This window comes from Notechis scutatus, chromosome 2, assembly GCF_049901735.1.
Source record: "Notechis scutatus isolate UNSWTSFEM ecotype Mainland chromosome 2, rNotScu1.2, whole genome shotgun sequence".
In the NCBI taxonomy this organism is placed as follows: Eukaryota; Metazoa; Chordata; class Lepidosauria; order Squamata; family Elapidae; genus Notechis; species Notechis scutatus.
Genome location: NC_142010.1, coordinates 69,210,352 through 69,227,649, shown reverse-complemented (window position 1 = coordinate 69,227,649; position 17,298 = coordinate 69,210,352). Strand labels below are relative to the sequence as shown.

The 17,298-nt window shown below is 39.9% G+C and overlaps 1 long non-coding RNA gene across 1 annotated transcript; it reads right to left on the bottom strand.

Annotated features, from left to right (window-relative positions):
* Nucleotides 1-1,391: 1,391 nt before the first annotated feature.
* Nucleotides 1,392-16,773, bottom strand: LOC148132066 (uncharacterized). Its single transcript, XR_015747558.1, has 3 exons — nucleotides 16,605-16,773; nucleotides 2,033-2,198; nucleotides 1,392-1,944 (listed from the first exon to the last, which is right to left on the bottom strand). It is a non-coding gene; the product is annotated as an uncharacterized LOC148132066 (long non-coding RNA).
* Nucleotides 16,774-17,298: the final 525 nt, after the last annotated feature.

The following is a 17,298-nucleotide window of genomic DNA, read 5'->3' as shown; positions in this document are numbered from 1 at the left end:
TAACCCTACAGGAGAAGCATTTGAAATTTTTTGTGAAAACTGTGCCTTTGTTTGTAAAATTAGTGGGTTGAAAGTCAATGAGGAACCCTAGAATGAAGTTAGTTTCACTTTGATCCTTTTTAGTTTATTGCTGGAGTTAATGAAAAACCCTCCAGTTAAGCCTGCTTAAAGAGATTTTCGTTCCCATTGTCCTACATTTTTATCCCTGCAATATCCAGTCAGCCTTTTGAATGCAAACTCTCCAGGGAGGGGCTTCACGCATAGACTTATTTCTCTTGTAAGCTTACTAGAACATTGTTCTTACTTATTTCCCTTACCCAGCCTCAAATACCATTCAACTACCCAATGTGACTCTTGAGATAAGGTGGGAGGGTGTACTTTTAACTGGATTCATCCTCTGTCAGAAAAAGAAAAGGAATCAATTGTGAAATCTAAAAATACAGAAGTATCTAACAGTTTCCAGGGTAATAGGGGACCATGGTAACTAAGTGCTAGCTTTGAGATCTGATGGAAGACAATTGAGGGGGGGTGGCATGGGTGAAATACAGCCAATTAACTGTGTAGAAATGTTCCTGAATAAAATACCATGCGTTAACCCTGCAGGTGCTAGAGTTACATAATTTTCAGTGTATTCAAACTGAACAATTGTGATCTGATTACTTTAAATTGGTGTCTTGGTGGGCGAAAACAGGCTGTTTGCTCTGACGTTGGCTGAGGAGAACTTTCTTTCCTTGACACAGCTCCCTCTAAATCTTTTTGTGGGTCTTAACAGATAGACCAGCACACGTACACAGATACACGCAGGCACTGCTGCTCTAATCTAATTTGACGTTGGGAATGAAATAGGCACCAAACCTTACATTTTTAATCACCTGATTGATAACTTAAATATTTATTGAGAATATTGTTCTTTTAATCAGGAAATGCAGTTAATTTGGTTTCTGTGTCCCTGTACCATAGGAGACAGATGGTACTCAGTTTCTAGGAGATGTGAATTTGGTCTTGAATTATTTGAGGAGTATTTTTAATGATGATTTCACATTCATGCAATAGTTCATTAGCTTTGATGTGAGGTGCTTTAAGTTGGCCTGTGGCATTTGCTTTTCTGTCTTGTGTACTGAAAAGCACCATGTCAGAAATAGCAATAGGGCTTGGACTTATATACCTACTGCTTCACAGTGCTTTACAGCTCTCCCTAAATGGTTAACAGAGTCAGCACATTGCCCCTGACAATCTGGGTCCTCATTTTACTGACCTTGGAAGGACGGAAGGGTGAGTTAAGTTTGAGCCCATCAGAATCGAACTCCTGGAGTGAGCAGTGAGTTAGCCTGCAGTACTGCATTCGAACATTGCAAAGGAGAACACTGCCGTGAGAAAATCACTCCATGACTTAAATGTGTATTTTTTATTATTTAGAACTATATCTAGATAATAAGCATGAAGAAGCAAGTAGTATGTAATTTATGTAACTGCTACAACTGGATTACTCTCGCCTTTTTAATTGCAACTGCTAGATTGAAACCCAAAGCCATCTGTTTCAGAAATGCTATAAAGTTAAGAGACTTAAGATACCATAGCATGCCTCAGTGAAGGGATTCTTGTTTGAACTGTCACTCTTCTTTAGAGTTCTAAAGATTTCTGTCAGAGGAGGTGAAATCTCTTTCTCTCCTTTTTCTTTTCTTTTTGTCATTGGCTTCTGCCCAGAGTTGACGTTGAATGTGCCAGCCTCCTGTCTTCACCAGTTCTAAGCAGTAATAAAATACCTTGGGAAAGCCTAGTTTTGAAGTGTGGCATACTAGTTGATTGGTTAATTAATTGGTGGAATGAAAAACAAAAGAGTTGCCTTATCAGTAAGAGATGTGGCATATAAATTTAATAAATACTCAGAGGCCCGAGACATGAAATCATTGTCTGACGGATTTTCCATACTTCCCCTGCTGCTTGCTATAAAGGAATGAGATGATGTAAGTTGCAGAGGTATTTCCATGCACAACACATATGCCCTTATTTCATTTTATACATGTATATTTACTTGCAGGCTTTCTGCAACTGAAGACTCAGGTACAGGATAATGCAGCAACCCGCTGAGAAATAACATATATAACCATCCAAACATAGTTTGAATTTGTATTTGCGCTCTTTCGTCTTCTGGAAATTCTACCAAGGATAGGATGGCAAGGTTTCTTTTCTTGTGAAGTCTGTCTGGGAAGGAGGAAAATAAAAAGTTGGAGCTAGGTGGAGGAAAAGATTCAGGCTGCTCTTTCCATCCCTCCTTCTCTGCTACAAATGTGCTCCTAAAACTTCTTGTGGTTTAACATTATGTTTTGTTTTTATTGTTGCACAGAGACCTTCAATTGAACATAGTGGACTATGATTTGTTCAACTAATTTTACTTAGTTGAATTTTCTATTTGCATGATACACTGAACCATACATTAGTATCATGGACTGCACACACACTATACTAATTAAAATGTGACTGCTGACATATGGTTAAGGGCTAATCTATGCAATAGGTGGTTGCCCCACTATGAGAACAAACCACAGTTTCATGAAAGCAGGAACACATAAAGCTATTTTTCTATTTATTCCAAACCACCAGAAATCACCCTTTCCCCACAGCTTGTGCCAGCATAAGAAGTGCTGTCTGATTTGCTTCCTTTCATGGTATACAAACACTTCCACTCGAAGTGGCCTCGTCCCCTTTAGTCATAGTTGTTGCCTCCATGGCCATCTTGTCCCAGAGTGCCTTTGGAAAGGACCTTTTAGTGGTCTGCCTCTTTTTTTCTCCCTTCTCCTTCTCCCTGGTCCAATGAAAATCATATGTCCTGAAATATTTGCCCATCGATAAGAAAACCATTGATGCATGCTTTCCCATGGGAAAGATTTTTTTAAAAGCTGGGGAATCCACCAATCAAGTGAAGTCCATGAAATTTGGCAGAACATCTGGCCATTGCTCTGGAAGGTGGTACTAAACCCCAGAAAGGTATTTGCTGAGCCAGCTTTACTTCTAGCCACTTTTCATAGGGAGTCAAGCAGTTTAAGGCTACAATGTAGTACAATATACCCAAGTATCTCCTACGAATTCAACCATTTTCTTGAGATAACAAGGACTGTGATTTATGTTTCCTAGAACTGTGCATATCTTAAGGCCTGGATCACTATTTTCAAGCATCTCTCCAGACCAGTGGTTTTCAATGGTAACTTTAAGATGTATGGATTTCAACTCCCAGAATTCCCCAGCCAGCCATGCTTAATTCTGCGAGCTGAAGTCCATACAATCTTAAGAGTTGTCAGGGTTGAGGAACATTGGTTCAGACTCTTGGTTTTGGTCTAATACACAAACACTCAGCGAGCCTTTATCCTAACTCTTTCTGTGATTTACATGAGGAAATCACAGGGATCAATAATTATTAACTATTTTTCCATTGTATGATCTAAACTGGTTGGTTTAAGTTTTGAGAAGATGCCAGAAATAGCCTTTTAGTTAAAATTGTACTTTTCTCATATTTGTCACCCAACTACTGAACACACCATTATGAAGCATTAGGCAAGGACAACGTTTCAGTGCAAAGCAAGGCATAACTCAAAGAATGGAAGAACACTCCAGAGGGAGATAAGCAGCAACTATTTTTCACCCTCAGATAACTTGACAGTAAATCTTTTGGCTGAAGAAAAAATGCCACAGAAAAGCCCTTCCTGCTGATTTCTTTGGAAACGATTGTAAAGCCAAGAAAGGCAGGCTCAATTCTTTAATTAATCTCTATTCTGTCAACCAAAGAAAGATGTTTAGCAGGCCAGCTAAGTAACTGCAATATTTATAGATTCACTTTCAAATCAATTTCCCTGATAGGCAAGTGCAACAACCACGTCACTCCAGCAAATACCCCGTTGCTATGGAGATTTTGTCATCACGGCAGGTCAGCCTCTGAGCCCTGCTTGGCAGGAAGCTGTCAGGTAAGGTGCTGGCCTAAGTGAATTTGAACAGAAAATAATTTAATTAAACGATGATGCAAGGAGGGAAAGCAAGCTCATTGTCTGGATTTATCTTCTGCAAGATGTCTTGCCCAGAGCGCCAGCTTTTCTAGGGAATGATAAACCTGTGGTCCTTTCATGATACTCTATACACAAAGGTGAGAATATATTACTTTACTGCAGTTTACCACATTTAACAGTGTGGTGGTCTAATGGTGAAGATGCTTGCCTCCCACTCAGAATGTTCAATCCTATGTAGTGGCAGATGTTTCTCTTCTAGGGCACCAAGAAAAAAATGTGTTGCAACCTCGGTGTGGTGTTGGGAAGGGCATCCGGGCAGTATATGCTCAGCTCCATCCAGTTGCCTGAACTCTACCCTAAATTAAGGGATTGTGGGACCCCAAAAAGGGAATCTATTGTAGTTTAACACATTGAGCAGTAGACTGAGTAATTGTGTAGCCCTCAACCCACTTTACCTGCTTCAGAGCTTATATTAAGAGTGGATACTGGGCAAATTCTGGCTTAAATCTTAAATGTGATTATGATGGGTAGCTATAAATAAACCGCTCACAAATGTATCCATTTGTGATACATTTATAATAATACTTCCCCTGTTCCTTTTCAAAGTTATTGGAAGTATTGAAGCCTTACGATACAATATAAAGTTACTCATTTTCCAGCACTTTGTGCTCTTTTGTGAGCACAAAAACTTTCTGATTATCTTGGGAAAGAGTCTAGACAACTAGGTGAGGTGGCAGTCAGTAAATACCTTCAGTGTTCAAAAGATTTGTGCATGAATTGTGCATGAGCACATGTTACGCAGTAAGTATTTTTAAAATAAAGTTGATAAATCGATGTACTACAACAGGGCAAAAGTCTGTGTAATTGCTCAATATTTTATCAGAATTTTAGTACCACATATATTCATTTGACATTTCTCTTGTAGTTTTCTAGGATATATAGTACATGGAGAAGAAAAAAGACTCATAATAATGTTTGATAAAAAAATTTATTAGCATATTTTTCTCTAATCTGGTGCTGTCCACTTGATGGCTGAGCACATCTGGTGCACATAATACTGGGAAATGCTACATTGCAAAATATAATGTCCAGCATGCCTGAATACCCCTGTTAAGATCTGAAATTAAACTTCTATATTAATATTCTTATACTTTTCATACCTTAAGTCAGGGGTCCCCAACCACCGGTCCGCGGACTGGTACCGGTCCGTGGAACAAGTCCTACCGGGCGCTGGTTTGCTGGGCGCCGCCATCTTTTTTGATGAAAAAGTGCTGGTGAGCTTTTCCGGGTAGAAAGCCATTTCTACCTGGAAAAGCTCACGGAAGCAGCGCCGCCATCTTTTTGATGAAAAGTGCTTCGGTGAGGTCACCGGAAGCACTTTTTCATCAAAAAGATGGCGGCGCCCAGCTAATGCAGGTACCGGGCCGCGCCATAAAAGGTTGGGGATACCGGGCCGCGGCATAAGAAAGGTTGGGGATCATTGCCTTAAGTCACTTTGCGAGAGAAACCGATGCAATTTAATTAATTTTTAGTGCTGGCCAACTTCAAACTGACTCTGGGCGTTGTACAGTAAAATCAAACAAAGTAGAAAAACACAATTTTAAAAACAAAGAAATAATAAAAGCAAAAAGAAACAGATGGAAAGACTGACTAACAATACCCATATCCTCAAACATATCCAATAGGCCCCCAATCACCGTAACACAAAGAATTGTTACCCTACTAGTTGTTCAGCCTGCATCTAATTCCCAAAGCGCTATGTATCCAATCTGTGTTTTGTCCGATCAACCTGACTAACTGTAGATCACAGATGTCTTTATCTTAATGTCACTTGTATGTATGCTTCTGGTTCTACAGCTCAAAGACTGCCCCTTTATCCAATCTTTGCTCAACCCAAGAAAATCAAGAGCTAAATGCAAAGGATGCAAGCCAGCCAGTTGCTGTTAACACCCCAGAATTTCCAGTGTGAAATAGATTCTTTTCACTTGACTTTGTAAATCATGAAAAATAATCACGTTTCTAGCATTTTCCTATCCTCCCCAATATTCATTTATTCACTGTTATTTGATGCCTTTTTAATGGTGCTCACTCCCTGATAAGTTGCAACAATGGGAGAGAGGAATATTGTGGGGTACTTCAAGAGAAATATATATGGTGAGATAATTGACAAATAAATAAAAGTGTACTTTTCTCTACCTAGGGTCAATCTGATTTTGCTGATGGAATCTTATTTACTCATAGCTGAAAGCCCACTTTTTGTGAGGGCAAAGCAGCATTCCTTGGCTTTTCCACAGACTAGGCAATTCAAATAGAGCAAGGAGGTAGGTGCCTGGCAGGTACTTTGACCAATAAGAAAATACCTATTCCCCACCCTGGAATAGGCCTGCTCTCATGTGACTTGTATACATTGCTAAAGCAATGGGGAGCAAAGAAAAGTTCTGAGTTCTGCAAGGGTGACAATAAAGAGAATTTACGGAGTTTATAAAGGATCATCAGTGGTTGATACCACATAATGGCCAGAGGCAAGTCAGGCAACACACTGGAGCGTTCAATGCATGTGGTGCAACTAACTGTCTAGGCTGCTTCATAGATAACTGATGATTCACATGAATGCTATTCTACAGCTTGTAAATGATTCCTGGGGACCAGCGTGGCTCTTTTTATAAATCTTTCACTCACAGTTCACTGGGCGGCTATTGTAGCATGAGAAAGTTCCTCATTTAAATTCTTCAGGTGTGACTCTCTCAGGTCAGGCGACTGGATCCTTTTTGTAAATGTTTGATTTTGTATTGAAGAGAAGCTAGAACCATGTAAGCATTTGTAACAAACAGTTTCTTATAGAATTTTTTCAAAATACATTGGTTTCACAATGGCGTCTAGGTTGAATGGTTCAATCTAAGCCAGACAGAGAAAAGAGAGGAAGTTATTTGCAGTTACAAAGAAGACATGATTGCAAAGTTCTGTCTAGATTTCATGAAGCTGAACTTTTATTTCCACCATCATTCTGAACTACCCATCCACTTCATGTTGAACAAGAATCTGACAAGTATTAACTGTGAATACATAATTATGTAGGCAGGCAACAAACGGGGGATATTTGACGCACTTCATTCTGTGAAGTGTTGCCCTTCCTCAGTTGGTGTTCTTCAAGAATATATGGATTACTATAATTCCTAGCCATAGCTGTAATTGATTCTGCTAACTGGCTAGTTGTAGAAAGAGATTGGAATAGTAGACTAATCTAAATTATATTTAGATTATAGTCCATTAATATATGATCTGGAAAGATTAATGCAATTATTCCAATATCTTCCAACCAATACTGCAAATATAAAAGTGAAAAGAGAGCGAAAGTCATAAATATAATTTCTTAATTTTGAAGAAAATATTAAGCCTTATCTTTCCTTTTTAAAAAAATTCTTACATTTTGTTGTCTGAATGACACCCTGACCCAGTGATATGCTATAGTGATTCATAGCTTGTTGGATCACATGAACTATCTGTGACATGCTGTATGTATAGCTCTGATAGTACATTGAGTGAGTAAGCAATTTCTATTTTAGTCTCTTGGCATTATTAGCTCTTAGTTTTTCCCTTCCTGAGTTTTTCATAAGGAGACTACCTACAGGTGAACCTCGAAAAATTAGAATATCGTGCAAAAGTTCACTTATTTCAGTAATGCAACTTAAAAGGTGAAACTAATATATGAGATACTCATTACATGCAAAGCAAGATAGTTCAAGCCATGATGTGTCATAATTGAGATGATTATGGCTTACAGCTCATGAAAACCCCAAATCCACAATCTCAGAAAATTAGAATATTGTGAAAAGATTCAATATTCTAGGCTCAAAGTGTCCCACTCTAATCAGCTAATTAAGCCATAACACCTGCAAAGGGTTCCTGAGCCTTTAAATGGTCTCTCAGTCTGGTTCAGTAGGAATCACAATCATGGGAAAGACTGCTGACCTGACAGTTGTGCAGAAAGCCATCATTGACACCCTCCATAAGGAGGGAAAGCCTCAAAAGGTAATTGCAAAAGAAGTTGGATGTTCCCAAAGTGCACATTAATAGAAAGTTATGTGGAAAAAGTGTGGAAGAGAAAGGTGCACAAGCAGCAGGGATGACCGCAGCCTGGAGAGGATTGTCAGGAAAAGGCCATTCAAAAGTGTTGGGGACCTTCACAAGGAGTGGACTGAGGCTGGAGTCAGTGCATCAAGAGCCACCACACACAGACGGATCCTGGACATGGCTTCAAATGTCGTATTCCTCTTGTTAAGCCGCTCCTGAACAACAAACAACATCAGAAGCGTCTTACCTGGGCTAAAGAAAAAAAGAACTGGTCTGTTGCTCAGTGGTCCAAAGTCCTCTTTTCTGATGAGAGCAACTTTTGCATCTCATTTGGAAACCAAAGTCCCAGAGACTGGAGGAAGAATGGAGAGGCACACACTGCAAGATGCTTGAAGTCCAGTGTGAAGTTTCCACAGTCTGTGTTGATTTGGGGAGCCATGTCATCTGCTGGTGATGGTCCACTGTGCTTCATTAAGTCCAGGGTCAATGCAGCTATCTACCAGGAGATTTTGGAGGACTTCATGCTTCCTTCCGCATATGAGCTTTATGGGGATGCTGACTTCATTTTCCAGCAGGACTTGGCACCTGCCTACAGTGCCAAAAGCATCAAAACCTGGTTAATGACCGTGGGATTATTGTGCTTGATTGGCCAGCAAACTCTCCTGACCTGAACCCCATAGAGAATCTATGGGGCATTGCCAAGAGAAAGATGAGAGACATGAGACCGACCAATGCAGAAGAGCTGAAGGCCGCCATTGAAGCTTCCTGGTCTTCCATAACACCTCAGCAGTGCCACAGGCTGATAGCTTCCATGCCACGCTGCATTGAGGCAGTAATTGCTGCAAAAGATGCCCAAACCAATTACTGAGTACATATGCATGCTTATACTTTTCAGAGGTCCGATATTGTTCTCTGTACAATCCTTGTTTTATTGATTGCATGTAATATTCTAATTTTCTGAGATTGTGGATTTGGGGTTTTCATGAGCTGTAAGCCATAATCATCGCAATTATGACAAATCACGGCTTGAACTATCTTGCTTTGCATGTAATGAGTCTATCTCATATATTAGTTTCACCTTTCAAGTTGCATTATTGAAATAAATGAACTTTTGCATGAGATTCTAATTGTTCAAGTTTCACCTGTATATTACCAGAGAGCAATACAACTTCTTAATCCCTCAAGTACTCATGGATTTTGAAAATAAATATCAACAACATTGAGCCACTACAGTTAGTCTTAATGACTAAAAGCTGGGACTGGCAACTCATCATTAAGTGATGTGACTTGCAATTTCACTGATGGATCAACTATTGACTCCGCTTGTTTGAAGCCAGCTGTGAAATGTACAAATGGTGTTCACAAGAAAGCTGGATGCTGCAGCATTTGTAAATTCCTGCTGACTGTGGAGTGCTTGAATCTCTCTCACGTAACTTCAGGGATGCTGCACCAGTTGCAATTTTTAGGACTGATTGTAAAGATACAGTTTCAGCAGTCATAACTTCAGATGGTCGCTAAGCAAAGCACTCATTAAGCAAAGAACTTAAGATGCAAAGTCATGTTCCCCTTTCCTCCACATTTTTATGTCCTGCAATTAGCAATATTTTTTAAAAAATCCTCACGGATTGATTGAATTTGTCCATGATTTCCCCTTATGAAATGATTTCTGATTATTCCCTCACCTAAAGCATTATGAGCTGTGAATTTACATGAGCATAAAGTTGTAGCGTTTAATTGACAGGATCAGAATATAAGAAAGTGATCTGAAGAGTGATACTTAGTCAAAGTTCACTGAGAAGAGCCAGGGCAGGAGCTCTGAAGTTTTGCTTTGTGGTTCTGAATAGCCAATATAGAAGGGCTAAGATGATAACGATGATGGTGAAGAAGAAGAAGAAGAAGAAGACGATGATAATGGTTGATGATGATGATGGTCTACAAGCTTATTCCAGGAGATGGAATTGGCTGAACCTGAGGAAGTCCTGAAGCCAGAGGATTCCAAAAACTGAGTATCTCACTACCCTTAAGAATCGTAAATATTGACATTCAATCAGAACACATTTATCTAATTTGCCAAGACAAATTTGGCTCTAGTAATGAATTACTAAGTTAAGTTCCAGATGGTAAACAATGGCTATCTCCAATGTGCCAATGTCATATATGTAGCCCAGTATCACAGCTACCTTTACAGGACTGATTTTTTTTTTTAAATAGTTTTGTAAAAAACAAAAACTCTCAATTGTTCAATCAGGGCCAGAAACATCATGGCCATTCTCATGATGTCAGTTATTATTGGAATGAAAAAGACAATGGGATCAGTGTAGCCACCATCACTCCAAAACCCATTTCTCTTCCAGCCTGGGAAAAGGAAGATAAACTACAAGTAGTCCTCGACTTACAACTCCAACTGAGCCCAGAATTTATGTTGCTAACAGAGAAATGTGCTAAGTAATTTTGCCTCATTTTATGACTTTTCTTGCCACATTTGTTAAGTGAATAACTCCAGTTGTTAAATTAGTAATACGGTTGTTAAGTAAATCTGGCTTCCCCGTTGACTTGGCTTGTCAGCAGGTTGCAAAAGGGAATCCCATGACCCCGTGACACTGCAACCGTCATAAATATAGGAACCAGCTGTCAAGCATCCAAATGTAAATCATGTGACCACAGGGATGGAACAATGGTCAGAAGTGTGAAAAATGGTCATAAGTGACTTTTTTCAGTAGAATAGAATTCTTTATTGGCCAGGTGTGGTTGGACCCACAAGGAATTTGTCTTGATGCAAATGCTCTCAGTGTACATAAAAGAAAAGATACATTTGTCAAGAGTCATAAAGTACAATACTTAATAATAATCATAGGGAACAATAAGCAATCAAATCATACTAGGAAACAGTCAATTTAAAAAATCATAAGGATACAAGCGACAAAGTTACAGTCATACAGTCATAAGTGGGAGGAGATGGGTGAAAGGAAGGATGGGAAGATTAATAGACTAAATGCAGACTTAGTAAGTAGTTTGACAGTGTTGAGGGAATTGTTTATTTTTAAACAAATAATTTAAACAAATAATTCCCTCAACAGTGTTGAGGGAATCATTTGTTTGGCAGAATTCCGGTCGCACCATAACTTCGAACAGTCACTAAATGAACTGTTGTAAGTTGAGGACTACCTGTACAGACTAATCTCCTTTTCAGGTTGAGACATAATATGAGGCCATGATCTGAATAAGTATCCACAGAAGAAGTCAAGTGATAAACCAGATTAACAGTGGTATTTATGCTATAGCCATAATTGTAATCTTTGGCCCAGGACCGGACATCTATAAGATTCAATCACTTTACATTTTACTGCATTAGCTGAAACACAACTAATATCTGAAGGCCATATTTCCTGATGTAATTTCTGGTAACTACTACCTCTCTTAATATAGTTGACATTAACTGAATTTTTAACTGTAACTGAAAGATAGAAAGCTTTATTACAATTTAAGTATACTAGATTGACTTCTCCTACCCCTAAACATTTAAAGGGGGTGTTAAAACATACATCCTATCTAGAGGAAACACAATGAATAGATTTATTTGAGGCAATCTAGAGTTCTGTCCAGAAATGTCTTCTGATCTCATTTTTAGTGCTGAAGTATTTATGATTCATTCTGCTGTTAATGGTTTGTTCTGGAGAGTGCCTTGTGCCAGTAACTAAAATAGAAATGCAACAGAACCTTAGATCACCAACAATCTTGTTCCCTAAAATCAGATACTAGCCATCTGGTCTTAGGCCTTGTGGATAAGAACACAGTATTGCATTTCAGTTTGATTTATTCCAAAAAGGATCTATCTTTTAATGCTCAAGCTAGCATAATCATTATATAAAGCACCTGACATAAATACAAAACAGATTATTTTCTGGAACTTTTCCAAACAGGCTTCTTTCCAACTTATTCTGTGTGTGTGTGTGTGTGTGTGTGTGTGTGTGTGTGTGTGTGTACACGCAACTAGGTTTGCCTGATTTATATTCTATGATTGTGTGAGTTGTATGTACAGCACAGGTCAAAATGACTTTCTTAGTTTAGTAGCATGATACATCAGCATTAACTAGCAGATGTAAAAAAAACATTTCAACACATGTGGGTTTCAAGATTAAAAAATTATGTTATACTTGTTTGCTTTATTTCAGTATATTATTTTCTCCTTTCTTCCTGTCAAAGGCTCACTGCAAATGCAAAGGAAAAATGGCAGCTGAGTGTGCTCACTTTTTTCTTTGTTTTTTTTTTCTTTGCTGCCGTTATTCAATCTGAAAACCTAACAAGTTGCTTTTCTGCCTTCTCTGCATGATTAGAAATGCACAGTTTATATAGTGCTAAGCTTACATCTGAAATACTATCATGAGAAAAGCAACTGATCAAACCGAATAGAAAAACACTCAGCAGAAACTTACGAGCTTTAAATCAAAAAAGAAATTCATTAACCATAAGTCCATGATCTTCAATAAGGAATTGACCTATAGCAGGTAGTGGGCTCCACCCCAGCTTCAAAATTTCAGCAGGAGCCACCTTGGCTTCCTTTGTTTTTCCCTGTCCATGTGAAAGTCCTGCCTGCTTCTGATGTCTGTGGTACCACCATGAATAATCTGGGCGTTGATGGAATGGTGTGCTTGTCTACATTTAAACTTACTCTTTGGGAAACTTGTGGCAGAGATTTCACCTACCATCTAAAGGTGTGAAGTTATTCTAGAATAGCATAGTTTGGCAAGCCGGTTAAAAGCATTAGAGGTGGCATGAAGTATTGAGGATTGACAGGTTTTCCAAGCAATCTGCCCTCAACCTTCAAATCCTTGAAGCATAGCATAGAAACATTTAATACTAATGTAGCCTTCCTAGGGATTAATCGGGAAGCAATAAAAAGCATCACTTTCTTAGCCAAACCTTTACCTAACTCAGTGATCCATTTTTATTCCCTCTTAAGAGTTTTGTCTCTTTGATTCTTGACATGTGTTCCCAGTTTTTCATATTCCAAATAAGTGCTTTGTTTGGTGGCCATACTGAGCAATTCCTAATCCTATGCAGAATCCAATACAGTGGTACCTCAGTGCTCATTGTTAATTGCTTCAGGGAGGCGTGATGAGTATCAAAAATGATGAGTATCTAACAAATTTTTCCCATAAGGGATAATGTAGTGACTTATAAGGCAGCCGGCATTGACAAGTTCTGGCTTGTGCATTGAATACCAAGCAAACGATGTGCAGCAGGACAAAAATTTTGGATCAAAATGTGTGGAGTACCAAATTTGATGAGTTTCAAAGCAGTTAAGTATCAAGGTACCACTGTATCTATGTCTGAACTATCAAATCAAAGAATTTGTGCAATAGATGCATAATAGTTTGCAGAATCAAGCTAGTAGCATTCTCATTTCTTTTCCCCTAAAGGCTTTGGGCAGATTCACACTTTCTGCTTTGCCCCTTCTCATACCACTTCTGAGTACAGAAATGGATGATATCTTCCTCCTCCCAATCTTTGCAAATGCACCCTGCCTCCATGTTTTCCAGCTTTAGTTCAAAATTGCTGGATTCTGACTGGAATTGCCTTAAGTCCTTCAGAGCCACTGGTTTTGGGTGCTTTGTTCCATTCTGAGCAGCCGAGGTCTGAGTGGCTGTAACCAACACCATTTACAATCCGTACGGCTGTATTTTGCACCAGCTCGAGCTTCCAAATGCTCTTCAAGGGCAACCCCGCTTAGAGTACATTGCAGTAATCTAGATAGGAGTCACAAGAAGACGAGTCTGTAGAGATTCTCAGTCCTCCAGGTCATGGTTGTCCCAAAGGTGCTTTTTCAGGAGGCAACTGGACTTTCTGGTTTTTTCTTTGAAGACGTTTTGCTTCTCATGCAAGAAGCTTCTTCAGCTCTGACTGGATGGTGGGGAATGGAAGGATTTATACTCCTTGCAGACAGCTGGTCATTTGGATCCTTTTAGAGGGTCGTTGAAGCACCTGGAGGTTTATCTGTGTCCTCAGGGTCATCTGAGTGGTGCTAATGGTTCCTGTAGGCCGCAATTTTTCTGGAAATCCATTCTTACTCCCACACCATTCAAAGGGTGTTTATCCCAAATTGTATAGCTAAAAGCAGTGGTGGGATTCAAAAATTTTTACTACCGGTTCTGTGGGGATGGCTTGGTGGGCGTGGTAGGGGAAGGTTACTGCAAAATCCCACTCCCTCCCCACCCCACTAACCTGCTTTCCAGCTCCGTTCTCCTGTGCAGGGCAACAAAAGAAGACCCAGCCGATCAGCTGGGACTCAGGAGGCAGAGAATAGATGGGGGCACGGCCAGTCAGAGGTGGTATTTGCCGGTTCTCCGAACTACCCAAAATTTCTGCTACTGGTTCTCCAGAACTGGTCAGAACCTGCTGAATACCCACCTCTGGCTAAAAGTCTGTAGAGATTCTCAGTCATCCAGGTCATGGTTGTCCTGAAGATACTTTTTCAGGAGGCAACTGGACTTTCTTGTTTTGTTCTTTGAAGACATTTTGCTTCTCGTCCATGAGAAAGTCCAGTTGCCTCCTGAAAAAGCACCTTTGGGACAGGAGGACGAGTGTTAGTGAGCAGAATCTCCCAGTTCAGGAATGGGTGCAACTGCTTGCACAAGCTGAAGGTGTGCAAAAGTCCTTTTAGCTACAACTACCATTTGCACTCCCAGCAGGACCCAAAACTCCAAGAGTACCCCCCAGATTGCACATTGTGTCTCTCTGAGACAGTGCCATCCCATCTAGGGCTTAGTCACCAGAAAGCCCAAGCACCCAAAGCCATTGGGTTAAACAAAGGTCCATTGATCCCCATCCAGGCCCTTACAACCTCTAGAAACTGGGAAGGGATATCCATGGCATCATTCAGGCAGCCCAAGGGGTGAAGATAAAAAGCTGAATGTTTTCAGTATGTGAATTCTAGCTCGTCCCAAACTGCTGGATCACTTAACCCAATGACCTCTTGTAGAAGTTAAATAAGAGAAGACCAAGCCCTGCCTTGTCCCACAAAGTGAGTGTTGGGTTAAGAAACCAGGAGAGGCAACCTTGGTTGCCACATGAAGTGAGATCGGGTGGAATAGGAATTCTTCGTTGATTATGTTTATTAGAACAGAATTTCCTCAGGCTTTTCACAGCAATTAGGAAGAGATCCTTGCGAATTCTTGTCTCATTTGGCCTTTTCTCTACATATATGCATGTGTGTATCATTCTGAGAGCCATGATTCAAAATAAATTCAAGAAGCACATCACAAAGTATGTCAGGTAATTGGTTGCTAGGCGATTACCAATGACTTCCTTCTTGACCTTGAGACAAATGGCTACAGGAGGGCAAAACATGATAATGTCAAGTAGCTCAAAATTATATTTTAAAAGAATGGCTTGAAGACTGATGTCACACAAATTTCAATTTTTCAAGTAAAGAAACCAGCGTGCACCGTGAATTCTGAAAGTTTCCTAAACAATTAAACAACAACCATAGCATGAAGATGGAACAGGGATCCCCAACCCCCAGGCCGCATCTCACTACTAGGCTTTGAGCCTTTCGGAACCGGACCGTGGAAGTTGCTAGCGAGCACATGCACACCCCCACTTGTACAAGCAGCAGGTAAGTGCATGCACACACTCTCCATTTGCATTATTGGTGTGTGCATATGCCTGCCCCTCGCACAAATGGAGTTGTGCATACACACATGCTTGCTTGCCGCGTGCAAGCACAAGGGACCATCCCCTCCCCCCCACATACACACCAGTCTGCAAAGCTGAAAAGGTTGGGGAACTCTGAGATAGAAAAAAGACTTGTAGCAAATACAACCAGGGGCCTGATTAATCCTCACCTTCTGGTAAAAGCTAAACCTTGCTAAAGAGAAAGATTGTGCATAAAACAAGCCTATTATGAAGAGGAGTTTAATCATCCATCTTGTGGCAAAGATTTCCACAATTTTGGTTTCTCTATGGCAGGGGTGTCAAACCCACGTCGTCATGGCGGTGTCACATGACGTATCACAACTTTTCTTCAGTAAACCAGGCATGGGCATGGCCAGCACGTCACACATCTGGCCCATGGGCCGCGAGTTTGACAGCCTGGTCTACGGGAAAGACTGCATACTCTCAATACTTGAGAGACTGTTTTGATTACATGATGGTATCAAAGTATATTTTAAATTTCAGAAGGATAATGGGGTTCCTCTGTTTCCTGATATCTTAGAAAGTTATTACATGAACATCAATTCCCCCCACCCCAATTTTTTTTTATCAAATTCACAATTCTGAGCATTGGTGTCAAACCCCACATGGCTGGCAAGCCCAAGGGAAGTAATAACTACTCAAATTTCAGCAAGGTACCTTTAATGCTAGTCTCATATAAAAACAGAATCTTGGAAACTGTAACTGGAATTTCCCATCTTTCTTTCTTGGGAGTTAATTAAAGTGGAGTCTCTGAATACTTTCAAATGCAATTCCCGATCTCCCTCCACCACAACTCTGTTGCTATCCATGAGATAAAGTGTCGGTTGACTTTCCCACAGTTACCTTCTTCCTTCCTTCCTTTCCCAGGCATCCCGCAATCTGTCCTAATTATGGATTGTGGAACAATTGGGTAAAACACAGATTCTGCTGTGAGATTTCAGGAAAAAAGTGCTGCATGTTGACACAAGGATCTCTCTCATTCCAAGGATCTCTTTAATGTTTGTAAACATGCTCATCCTGAAATGTTAAAAGGGTATTTGTGTGAATATTACTTTGTTTACTGAACAGTCTGGTAGCATAAAAAGAAGCTCTACCCGACAAGTTGACCTCTTTACATATCGTACAGATTTTTTAGTTCGACAAAAGCTTATTTTGCTATTCATCATAAAAGGGAAAAGTACAACTTGTCTTTCCAGGATGCCTTCCAGCTGCTCACAGATGAACATGCGGATCATTTAGTACTTAGGTCAATGTTTCTCAGCCTTGAAAACTTTTAAGATGTGTGGACTTCAACTTCCAGAATTCCCCAGCTGGCATGTTTAAAGTTCCCAAGGCTGAGGAACTCTGGTTTAGATTAACCTTTAGCAGTGTTGCTGTAGGATCTTCATCATTCATCTAATTGCACTAAAGTATGTTTGGGTATGCATTTGTATATAGGGGGAACTGATTAGTTTATTTTAGAAAGATTCAAATAATTTAACAATGGGACAAAATAAAAGCACATATTGGAGAAAAGGAAAAAAAACTCACCAAGCAC